Source organism: Archocentrus centrarchus, chromosome 12 (assembly GCF_007364275.1).
Source record: "Archocentrus centrarchus isolate MPI-CPG fArcCen1 chromosome 12, fArcCen1, whole genome shotgun sequence".
Classification (NCBI taxonomy): domain Eukaryota; kingdom Metazoa; phylum Chordata; class Actinopteri; order Cichliformes; family Cichlidae; genus Archocentrus; species Archocentrus centrarchus.
The window spans coordinates 1-12,578 of NC_044357.1; the positions used below are offsets into that span (position 1 = coordinate 1).

The 12,578-nt window shown below is 38.1% G+C and overlaps 1 long non-coding RNA gene across 1 annotated transcript; it reads left to right on the forward strand.

Annotated features, from left to right (window-relative positions):
- Positions 1 to 7,552: 7,552 nt before the first annotated feature.
- LOC115789459 (uncharacterized) lies at positions 7,553 to 11,693 on the forward strand. The gene is made up of 3 exons (XR_004020702.1): positions 7,553 to 7,614; positions 8,372 to 8,431; positions 8,632 to 11,693. It is a non-coding gene; the product is annotated as an uncharacterized LOC115789459 (long non-coding RNA).
- The last annotated feature ends 885 nt before the right edge of the window (positions 11,694 to 12,578 follow it).

Consider the following 12,578-nt stretch of genomic DNA (forward strand, 5'->3'; position numbering starts at 1 on the left):
AGCTTGCTAAAGTGGATATATGCTTACATGTTAAATTAGGTACTGGCAAGTCCAGGATAATGGCGCTGGAAATTAATCTCCACGCAGTGAGTGGGTGAAATTGGGCAAACTTCAGGTAGCGTTATCATAAAAAATCCTGGCCCCATAAAATAATTTTTTAAATGAATGAAAAGAGCATTAAAATCTCCTTCCAATTTAGAGCTGCAATGATTCATTGAGTAACTCGAATAATTCGATTATAAAAAATTCTCGACACAAATTTGATGCTTTGTTTAAACTCTGCAGTGCTCAGGTATTACTGTGTAAATGGAGCGTTTCACCCAATACAGCACCATTACAGTTCTCCGTAGTTGCCTCTTTTTCTTCCTGTGGGTTTAATGGACAAACCAGCTTAGCGCTGCATTACCGCCACCTACTGATCTGGAGTGCGTATCAGGCATTTAAAAAAAAAAAAAACCCTTAGATTCTTAAAACAAAACAAAAAAAAAAAAAAAAAACCTCCGTCGCTGCGGCACTGACACTTTGACACTTTAAGAGGTCACTAGGTTATCATTAGGTTAGTGCCGACAGCCGAAACAACCCCGTAAAAACATCTGAACCTCAGTTGGGCTCAGTGTTGCCAACTTCACCCCCCCCCCCCCCCCCCCCCGTAAAGCGACTAGCGACAGTGAAATCCTCCGCTGTCACCATGTTTTGTGTACATAAAGCCTTCTTACTGTGTCCCTTCGTATGCTTTGGCATCGCCCAGACCTCACTTTGTCTCCACCCTCCAACCCCCGAACCTCACTTGAAACCGAATCTGCCCACCTGCTCCCTCTGTTCCCATCCCCGGTCCTCGCTTCGGCCTTTATCAACCTTTGAGACAAGCGGCAGCAAGTTTTCTTACACAAGTTGGCAACAGTGGCTCAGATAAAGGAGGAGGGTTGAATGTAGCTAGCAGTCTCACCCCACAGTGTTTTCATTAAATTTGATCTATGTAATGTGGGTCTAGGCAAAGCATTAAATTTATTAAGTTATTTCATAACGTTTATTTTTAGTTCTAAACATATCTAACATATATTTTGTCTCTCCAAAGATGTTTTTCCTCTCTCCTGCAGCCTCAATCGCAACTACAGTACATCCAAATGAACAATTATGCAAATTAGGCCATGATGTCATATAGTGACCTATATTTTCAGCAGCGGAAGATTTCCCGTATTTTAAATACAAAACAGGTATGATTATCGCTGGCATGTTTTTCTATGCCTCCACCGCTCTCTACAGTGTTTGTGTTGTGTTAGCTGTGCTGAGAATTTCAGCTGTTATTTTTTTCTCTTCTTCAGTTTCCAGTTCAACTGCAGTTTACTAGCGAGTGCCGCCATTAGCACTAGTGATCGTCTGGTACTGGAAGGACCCCTTCCCTGTCAAAGTGACTAAATATACACCTGCAGTAGAAACGTGTTTAGGATAATGCTTGTGAATACAAAGCATTATCCTACAAACACTACGCTCTTACAGCCCCCGGTTTTTCAACGTAAGCACTGATAATACAACAGCAGTCAGCTGTTTTACGTGCAGTCTGTCTGCACAAGTGCAAAGAGGGAGAGCCGTGCCAGAGACAGCGAGCTCAGATGGAAAGAAGCTTCCAAAAGAAACTTTTTTTCCCCCTGTAACCACCATTAAACCTTTACTGGGAAACAGCTGGAGGTCCTTCAACAACCACCTGATCAGTAAGTGAAGAAAAGAGAACTTTGTAGCTGCTCCATCCACCCTGTTTGTTTCACAAAGGGAAAACTGCAGTACGGAAGTTAAAATATGCAGGTTAACTGTTAATACGAAAGTATTTTTTATGCGATTACTCGCGTAATCGATGGAATAATTGATAGAATACTCGATTACTAAAATAATGGATAGCTGCAGCCCTATTCCAATTATATAAAATCATGTGAGTTGGTGTACCCTTTGAATCTCAAATAAAGGTGTGAAAAGTCAATGTTCACTCCCTTCTTCCTGATTGCACCACGCAAGTGGACAGACCCCCTTCGAAAATCCCTCTGCACTCTGTCGCCATTGACCTTAGGCAATGTTTACGGATTTCATATTCATCCCCAGAACCCCTGCTCTCAATACATACATACATACTTTGCATAGTAGCCAAAAACCCACGGGTGGAACCAACAGTGCTGAGCACACCACAATCAACCGACCTGTAGTTGCATTTCTTAGGTGTATGTGATGGTTATGGCATAGGATGCAGGAAGGTTTCTGGTTATGACGTAGTTATGGAGTAGGTTTTCCGCTGAAGCATAAATCAAGCCTGGATGATGAAGATGGTATAAACAATAATGGGAAAGTAACCTTACAGGCCAATTTTCATAGGCTTCTTCCAAAAAAAATGACTGGTCTGAAAGATGTGGTGAGGGCATAAAAATGTCCTGAAAGTATGTTTAGAAGTTAATATCTTATAGGTTTGGTTTCCTAACTGCTTCAAATAAAAGCACGTCCAAAGCAACATTTTTTTTTTTTCAAGGCCATAACTTTCTCATTAAGTGATATTTGATTTATGTACACTAGAGGGTATGACTGACAGGAATACAGACAAAACCATGGCTGTCTCCTTTACTTTTTTGTGCAAGGGGGCCACTTTTGCAGCAGTTTTACCAAGGTGGAGGCAGGGGGGTTTCTTTGACCATTTGAGATACTGGGCTGAAATTGTATGTGCGTGTATTTGGTGCCCTGTTGATTTCGGTAAAAAATTATATTTTGATTTTTAATTTTTGATTGCCAGTAAATGGCAGTAAACCTGTTAAATGGTTTGAATTCTTTGAGTGTATGCAGAGGAAAATGTTGGTTTGGGAATCGTGGAATCTTGTGCATATTAATTTAACTAACCCTAACATATTGTTACTTTCAGAAGCCATAACAGTCCCACTTGAGAATGCATTTCCTGAAGAAAATGCAGTGTGAATACTGTCAGCTGAATCGTTTGAGCTGAATTGTTGTAATTGCTGAAATATTTGGGGAAACCTGTTGAAACTGCTGAAATGCAACTGAAATGCTTCATTTTTCTCCTAAAAGTGAAGAATTAAACTGCAGAAAGTCTTAGGAAGAATTAATATGACAATCGACTATTAAAAGCTTCAAAGTAGAAAAGTAAGAGTGCCAGTGAGAATGCTCCTATACGCTTAAATCCACCAAGTGAAAATAACTGCCCAAGGCTCTATAACAACTGCTAAAATGCAGTTAATCTATGCCAAATTCCTCTTAAATTTGCCTTTTGCACCTGTCGAACTACTTCTAAATCAAAGACCGTAGTACCTATCAAAATAATTTAACTGTGAGAGTCACAAGGACCTGTACTACACAACGGTGTTTTTGGTTTGGTTTGGTTTTGTTTTTATTCCTGAGGTAAAAAAATGTGGTAATGGGAACAGTTTTAAAAAGGGGCTCTTTCCTGGTGTTGAGAAAATCTCCTCCCTTAAAATTACAATTGATATCTGTGGAGGAGTTGGAAGGTACTCCCTCTACTCGTATCCTCACAGTTTTAAATGTTTACATCTGTCAGGGTTGAGACACACTTTGTTTTAAAGAAAACGAACAGCTCCATGTTTTGAGGGTAAAATAGCCGCGTTTCCATAATTAACTGCTCAGCGCAGGTCAACTCGACTGCACGACTTGCCACAGTTGTGTTGTGTTTCCATTGCAATTGAGGACCACCTCAGTGTGGGTGGAGTCGATATACTGGCAGTAGTGTCTTGACATAATTTGTAAGCGGCTCAAAACAAAACACAACAATGGATGAGATAGAGGCAAGCTAACATAGCTAATGCCAGATTCATATCTTCATCATTCATAAGTCCTCTGTACAATGTTTTAATGGATGAAGTTTATTATTGTGGGTATTGCCCTATACTACCGAACATGTCATAATCGACTCAGTGTACTTCAGAAGTCCCACACTTTGCGGACTAACGGCAACAATTACTGTAATAACGCCATAGTAATCCCCTATGTTGTGAAGTGCAATTTCTCAGCTTTCAGAAACCATTTGAATTTTTTCGATAGGTTGCGTAATTACAGTAATTCAAAGTTCCTTTGATCAGCCGCCTCAAGCTGGGTGTTAACCAGCTGTTCACAGCTGCAGCCACCCCACAATCACAAACGTGATTAAATTTTGGCGGTGATCCGGATCACGATCTGGATCCAGGAATTTTTTTAAGGATTTTTCACTATTGCGGGATAGGGGGATATTGTTGTCTGGGAAAGATGAAAGATTATTTCACAGTATTTAGATACACGTATTACAGCGTCAGTGACCCTATGGCCTTGGCGGAGGTTTGCACTCTCTGAGTGCTTCTAGTTAGATTTGTTTTTGTTGGCCAAACACAGTTTCAGACTGAATAGGTGTATTTTAATGGCTGTTTTTTTTTTTTTTTTTTTTTTTTGTTGTTTTGGTTTTTTGTTAAGGTTGAGATTAAAAAGTGAATTTGTTCATTACATGATTTGTGAGGGTTTTTTCATGTCAGAATGTTCTTTAAAGAACCAGTTCTATTGCCAGTCAATCTACAAAAATGCATTTTTGACCAGTATTAAATGTTTTGACCATAAAACATATCAAACTTTGCACTTGTCTGAACTACTTAATTATTTTTGTGCTACTGAAATATTTAGCTTGCTAGTATCAGTGCGGCCACCTGATAAAGTAAATGTACAGCCCTGGAATGACATGGTCATTATGCTTGATAAAAGACTCAAGCCATTGTGTTTGGTGGTTTGCCCATGTCTTACGACTATAAAACATATACATATGTAAATTATACATCCAGTAATATAGGTGTACACAACACTATTTTTCCAAGAAACATTTGATAAAGAAATAGCATTTTTTTTTTTATGCTTTGCTTAGAGTATTTATGGATCTGTCAGGTGGAATCTGTTCTACTCACTGCAAAAAGGAAAGAGAGATGCATTCTTTATATTTGTCTTGCGTTGGGATTCTTGTCCCTTTCTCTGACACTGCATTAAGGTTACTTAACTTTGGCTCTGTTTCAGTAAAATGTCAGTTACTGCAGAGCAAGAATATGTGGGACTCTGCTCTAAAAGGCCAGAGTGGACTGAGTAAAGAGCAACAGGATAGTGATGGGAATTCCAGCTCTTTTTCAGAGAGCCAGCTCTTTAGGCTCGACTCCTAAAGAAGAGCCGGCTCTTTCGGCTCCCAAGTGACTCCTCAGAGTTTAATGTTTTTTTTAAAAAGTGTAAAATTAATTACTAATGTAAAAATATACATTAGGCTTATATCAAATGTTTCTTTACTCAACATATAATAGAGTGCTCCAAATACAAATTATAAAACAAAAGATTGGAAATCAGGGAAAAAAAAGGGCATTTGAGGAGTTGCTCCTGTTTCTCCTGCCTGATGACCTGCCCTGTTTTGTTGTTCTACTTGCACTGAGGGATAAACAATTCGTATATGCCTGTGCAGGTTGTCTGTGGAGCCTGTTTTTGTCAGTTCGATTTTTGTTGTAGTTTTAAATTGGAACATTATTGTGATCTTGAAATATTCAAATAAAATCATTTTATTTATTTTAGTTTCTCAATATATGCGTCACTCGCGGTAGCCGCTACCGGCTTCCAGCTTGCGATAGCCGCTACTGGCTTCTGCTAGTATTTGCAGCTCTCACTGTTTTATTTTCCATGGAAACTGGGTTCAAATGGCTCTTAACGTATTACAGGTTGCCGACCCCTGGTGTAGACGATCATATGCTACCAATCACGTGCGGCTTCCACACACACACACACACACACACACACACACACACAAAAGAAAGAAAGAAACGAACAAACGCAAAGAAACGGTTCACTATCAGGTGTCTGCCACAAACCTTAGTACTTAAGGTTTGTGATTCATTATATTGAAGACTAAATGATGTAGCAAATAATTTGCTCATCAGCATCGTGACCTGATTGATAGCGAAGTATCAGCAATCTGTCTGCTGTTTATAAATTAGATGGTGATTAATTGCAAACTGTCTGAGACTGATTGCAGTCGGTCCGAATCAGATCTTGCAATTAAAACTGGATGTCCAGAGGCTGAAGGTGCTACATGCTCAATCTGGGTGACCAAGTCACCCACATGGTGGTCGCATGAAGTTGCTGACCTATTTTTCTTGTAGTGTGACAGAGGTCTTAACCAGTTCGTTAACGTGGTCCAGCAGAACATGTTATTTCAAGAGCTTCCACTAGAGGGAACTGTTTTACATTTTGATCTCCACTATAAGAGTAAAAGTCTTATGGGTCCATTACTCTTGCATTTCTCACCCTGGCGAACACTGCCATACAACAGAAGTGATGTTACATCTAGTGGTGCAAGCCACTGCTTTGGTGTCATTTCATTGGGCATTTCTCAATATTTGGAATGGCATTGTGCTATTGCTGTTGCAGCCAGGTTGAAGGGGTGGCAACATCACTGTTGCCGCATAAAGCAACCAATACGGAAAGTGTACTGGGATCCTTAGTTCACTCAACTCAACTATCATAGGCAGCCATGTAGCGTATGGATATGAATGGCTATGGATAAGCAGAAGCAAAAACAGGAATTTGCCTTAACTAAAATGGAATGTTGATGTATCAGAGTGCTATAAGGATTTGAATTTACTTTGAAGACATGGTTGAAGGAGTCATTGACCTCTGAGATACAATGCAGCTAACAGTGGTACTAAACTAGCACTAACTTACCTTTTCTAACATTGATAAAATGAGGACTGCTGATGGTATGCTCCTTAACTGGAATTAATATTGTTTTTCTTTTGATTGTTTTAGGTAGGTTGGACTTTTTCTTTTTTATTTACTCAAACTGGTTATTTTTTACTTTGTGTCTCTACCCAGGGATTATGAAAATTTGCTGTAACCTAAGTCTGGCACAGTTTCTCATTGGACAAAATTGTCACTAATTATAACTGATCCTTTGATTTATTTATTTTAGTTTTAGGCATTCTAGTGATATTGGATTTTGACACTTTGTTTTTCTGATCATGAAATCTTGATTTGTTGATGTTGTGGTATGCTGGTGCATCCCAGTAGATGAGCACTTTCTGACATATTTAGACCACTCTGTCTGACAACTAACAAACATCACAACCCTACTGCATCTAGAACACATTTTCCTCCCCATTCTAATACTCAGTTTGAACGTCACGGTCATCTGACCATGCTAATGTTGTAAATGCATTCGCTAGCTGCCATGATTAATGGTAGATATTTGCATAACAAGCAACTAGTAGATTAACCAGTGAGTTGTACATCAATTTACCTCTACAACCTGAGACGGCTCCACATGTTGCAGTTTTTGGGAAGAGATTAGATTACTGGACTTAGTTAATGTTGGGCATCACTGTCTCAGTTTCAACTTTTGTTTAGCAAAAGGAGGAATTCATGTGTCAGTCTGTAATTATATGATGATAATCATTTACACCTTAGGTACAGTAACCGGTCGTGAAATTTGTGATACTGTTTCCATTGTTTGTGCTTTATTTCCTTTACAAGATGAAATTGTGTAAGATTTCTTTGACTTTTCTTTCAGCAATGGACGGGGTGCCTTTTATGATCTCTGAGAAGTTTGCCTGTGCTTCATCTGATGTAAGTTGCCCGAACTGAGTCTTGAGATTTAATCCTGTATCAGTGTCCAGTGTTGTGGTTTGATCCCTCTGCTCAAGTTCTCAAACTGAAACCTCCACAATATCCCCCCGAAACATGTAAACAGCAGGTTACATTGTCTGATGTGAGAGTGAACAGAGCTTAACACATTTATTAGACCAGTGGTCATAAAAACAAGAAAGCAGAAAATATTTTAGAAATTTGTCAAAAACCTGTTTGAAACTTAAAATTACTTAATTTATTTTTGAGCTGGGGCACTTGACATCTCTGAGAAATAGTAAAATTAAGCACAACATTGAGCCACTGAAATGAAATCCAACTGTAATTTGGCATCTTAATCTTTTTTCCAGTTTTTTTTTTTTTTTTTTTGTCAAACAGTAAATCAAAAATTCATGGATAGCAACAATTTTAACATTAAAAATAGTTAAACTATCAATTGTATTAAAGAGCTTGTGCATACTGGTAGATTAACCATTACAGAAACAAAATATGATTTTGGTAATTGCCAGTACTGTGGCATAAACCTTGAACTGTGTGGAGGTCAATTTAAGCACTGTATCAGTGTTCAGACTGCATGTAGAAAAAGGAAAAAAACGTGTGACTTGCCTCTTCAAAGAAGTCGCCTTTGTAAAAATACAAAGCTGCCAGCACTTCTGCCATACACTAACAACATACACTGACAACATAGTTAAAGTTAAACTTGTTCACACATCTCAGCATTCCTGCTCTCCCCCTACAGCTCCAGCAGGTGGATCTGATGGGTATTACAATTAAGTCACTGGCTGAGATTGAAAAGGAGGTGAGTTGACACAACTTACTTTGTTGAATTATGTTGTCTTCTTTAAAGTGCTCTAGTGTGGGCCATAGAGTTAATGTATGTCATTGTTATTCATCACTTTTATTTTACAAATGACTTAATGAAAATGTGATTTTAGTGAATAGGATGATTTCTGTCAGACCATATTGAAAAGTAATAATGTGTAACTTTCCCTGTGTAAGTATGATTACAGTTTCCGTACAGAGCATAGTGCAGCAGCTCGCCTCCCTCCGAGTCCAACACGGACCTCTTTGAGTTCTGAGGCCTAAGCATCCCTCATCTCTATAGACAGCAGCAGGAGAGAACTGCATACAACTACTGAGAAACCTGCCTACACCGGTGATATTCAACCTGTAAATGAGAAGACAAAAAAAAAGTGTGATACATTTTCTAACTTCTGAGAGATGTTATAGGCTCTCTGTATGCTGTTGGAATGAAAAGGAAATGAAAAACAATGGAATTCAGTCAGGCTCAAACCACTACACTGCAGAGCTGGGTTTTAGGACAAAAAAGACATTTTATGCTCAATGAGATATTGAAGTGTCTCAGATGCATTCAAAAAAGAATGGTTATGTGTTATATTGTAGTGATAAAAATAACCCTGCCCCATCAGAAGAACTTGTTAGAAACAAGATAAACAGATCATAGGGGTACTTTATTTTTCATGGTAGTTAAGTCTCAAAGCATATTTAATATTGCTTTTCTTGTTTATAATGTGCTCTGTTCTGAAACAAATCACCACAAAGGCACCTGATGTGTCACAAAACTAAAAGAAAACTGTGATTTAGAGTTTTGTTGTTGAGCTTGTGCTGGTCTTCTCGATGGGGAAATGTTTCTCATGGTTTTCTAGATGTTACTGTAGTGTGCTAATGTGACTGTGAGTGCATTTTGTGTTTGGGAATTTTAATGTGCTTTCTGTTTGCTACAGTTATTCAATTAGCCACTTCTTTCTCTGAGGTGGCTTGCCTGACATATAGAACCACAGCCACAGCTTATGTCCACTGGGCTGAGTATTCACAACAAGGTTTTTCTACTGTTCAAAATTCTAATACCTTACTTTGCATAACTATGCATAGAGATATTTTATTGAAACATGTTATTTTCACTGAAAGCATAACATAATCTTTTCACTGAAGGAGTAACATCCAGCAAACCTCAGACACATTTTAACCAAAAAGCCCTAATACCTAGCCCTTTTGTATCATAGCCATAATCACAGTTTTAAGTTGCCTTCATCAGTGTTATGTTGAACAGATAGATGCTGCATCAGTTATGTGTCGCAAACAGTTTTATTGAAGTACATTGGTTATGTGTGAAAGGATGTGCATACAGCACATATATATCCTATGTAATGCTGATTCAGCCATTTTTAACAGGTCTGGTTATTATAGGATATCTGGTTTATGTAGTTTTTCTTTAAACCACCCACATTGACATGTCATGACAATAAAGACCAAATCAGAGCCACTAGTAGAGTCAGGACTGGTTATTTGCACCTGATTTTGTTTTCATTTGTCTACAGCACCATTCCTTATTAGTATGTCATTGGATTAGACAAGTACCTCAACCAAAAGTTAATTCATGGTTTATTAATTTAGCAGTTAGTTTTTTTGTTTTTTTCCAAATAAGCCAGCTTGAAATTGTCAGTTTGAATTTTGGTTGCCCCTGTAGGACAAGGTAACTTGTTTTTTAACTTCTTTTTTGTTGTTGTTGGCAAGAAATTGTAAAAGGCTTCCTTAGGTAACTCAATTAATGAAACTCAGCATTTTACGCTGTGCTTCAAATTCCTTGCACCGCACTGACAGTAACTCAACAGCAAAAATATAAGGCAAAGTGGAAAGAATGGAAACATTTAAGCTGGGTTCATACTGCATAATAGCAGCCTAATGATAGAAAAGGTATAGGATGGAAATTTGTCCTCAAAAGACATTTTGTTTTTAGAGGTTTCCAACAAAATCAATATCTACTTCAGACCAAAAGATCTTATTCTTGTCTCCTCAATTATGTCTATGGTCTAGAGAAAAACCTTGCAGGCTCTCAGGTGTCTGTCCCAAGTCATGGCTGCACTTTCTAACTGACACAGTGGGAAATGTCCTGTATTATAGATTAAGAATTGCTGTGTTTAGAGAAGTGCAGGAGCATAATGAATGGGATATGAATCTTGAAGATAGAAAGGTATTCAATGGCCTAGTACATTATGCTAAATAAATAAATAAAATATGAACTGTTAGAATGAGGCAGTTTTGGAAACTGCCCTTTATTTGTGCAAGTGTTGCTGTTTGATACTTAGTTTTTTGTTTTGTTTTTTTAAGGGAAAATAAATGGTCAGTTGTTGTTCACCTGATTCTGCACCATCCACTCAGTTATGATGTGAACAAATGGAGTTGGAACTGGTGAGGTGATGACACCACTTGTAGATTAAGTGTATTTTATCTCCATGGCTATAATCAAAAAGGTTTCATGTTCCTGTGTATTGGACAAAATACACCAATACATATCTGTGATAGGCCAGTATCAGTTGGGCTCTTATTATTGATCTTAAGTTCACTCTAACAAGGTGTCTGTGTATTCTGTATGGCTTCTCCTTCATGTTAATACATATGATGTAGCGTCAAAGATTTTGAAAAGCTCAATTAAACCAGTTTTATTTTTGCTGATTTCCCTTTTTCACAAATCTCATGTGGCAAGAAAAAAATGTTCTGCAGTATTGTCATTAATAAACAGAGTAACTCCTTTAGCTCTATGTAAATTATTTGTCAGTATTTCAGTATAGTGCCTGCTTTCTTAAACACTTTGATTTGTTTTCCTTTCCTTTTATCCTATAAAACTGTCAATTGCACTGCTTATTAATTACTAATAGGTTTAGACATTTGGTTCATGCCCATGTGAAACTGTATTTCAGCTGTCTGCAACTGCCTGGTATGTGATAATCTGTATCATGTATGATTTCTAAAACTCGTGTTTACTTCTAGCCAGGTAGGCTGCGACATTAAATAGCAAATATAACTGTATTAACAACCAGTAATCCTGCTTTGATGTATCAGTTGCATGCATGGTGACATGTTAAGATGCTAGAGGTTTCAGTATGACAGTTATTTGTTTATTTGGTTGTTTAATTGTTTCGTTTTTCAGGTTAATGATCACAATTGTTTCAGAATGTTTTTATTCACTAAGGATGGGGGAAAAAACAGCATTAGCTTATTTTGTATTTTGAGGAAGTTTTATTAAACTGTGATGAACTGAAGTCCTTAATTTTAAATTTTATTGTGGTGTGTGTGTGTGTGTGTGTGTGTGTGTGTGTGTGTGTGTGTGTGTATAGAATAGAATGCCTTTTTATTGTCATTATACAGGATGTACAATGAGATAGGAGGGCCACTCCTGTTCAGTGCCATGCAATAGAAAATCAAATTCTCTAAAATAAAAAATAAAAATATTATAGTCTAGTATAATCAAGAAATATACAGAAAATAAACAATGTATAAAATATACAAAAAATAGAATGTATAAAAATATATACATACATTGGTGCATCTGTACATTGTAAGAAAAGTAAATAAGTGCATACATATAAAAATGAAGATGATGAATATTGCACTAGTGAATGAATACTGGATATTACCAATATAGGAATGTTAGATATTGTTCAGTATGAATAATCTAATATTGCACAGAGATGTGGGTGTTGCACAGTTACGGTGGGTGAGTGTGTGAGTTCAGGGTGGTGATTGCTCTGGCGAAGAAACTGTTCTTGAGTCTGTTTGTTCTGGCTTTGATGCACCTGTAGCGCCTGCCAGAGGGCAGCAGGTCAAACAGGTCAAAGCCAGGGTGTGAGCTGTCCTTGATGATGTTCCTGGCTCTGCTGATGCAGCGGGAGGTGTAGATGTCCATCAGGGAGGGGAGAGGGCAGCCAACGATTCTTTGTGCTGTCTTGACTACCCTCTGAAGCCTGACCCTGTCTGCCTCAGTGCAGCTGCCGTACCATACTGTGATACAGTACGTCAGCAGGCTTTCAATGGATGAGCGGTAGAAGGTCAGCAGCAGGTTTGAGTCCAAGTTGTTCTTCCTGAGGACCCTCAGGAAGTGAAGTCGCTGCTGAGCCTTCTTGATAACAGCTGTGATGTTATCTGAC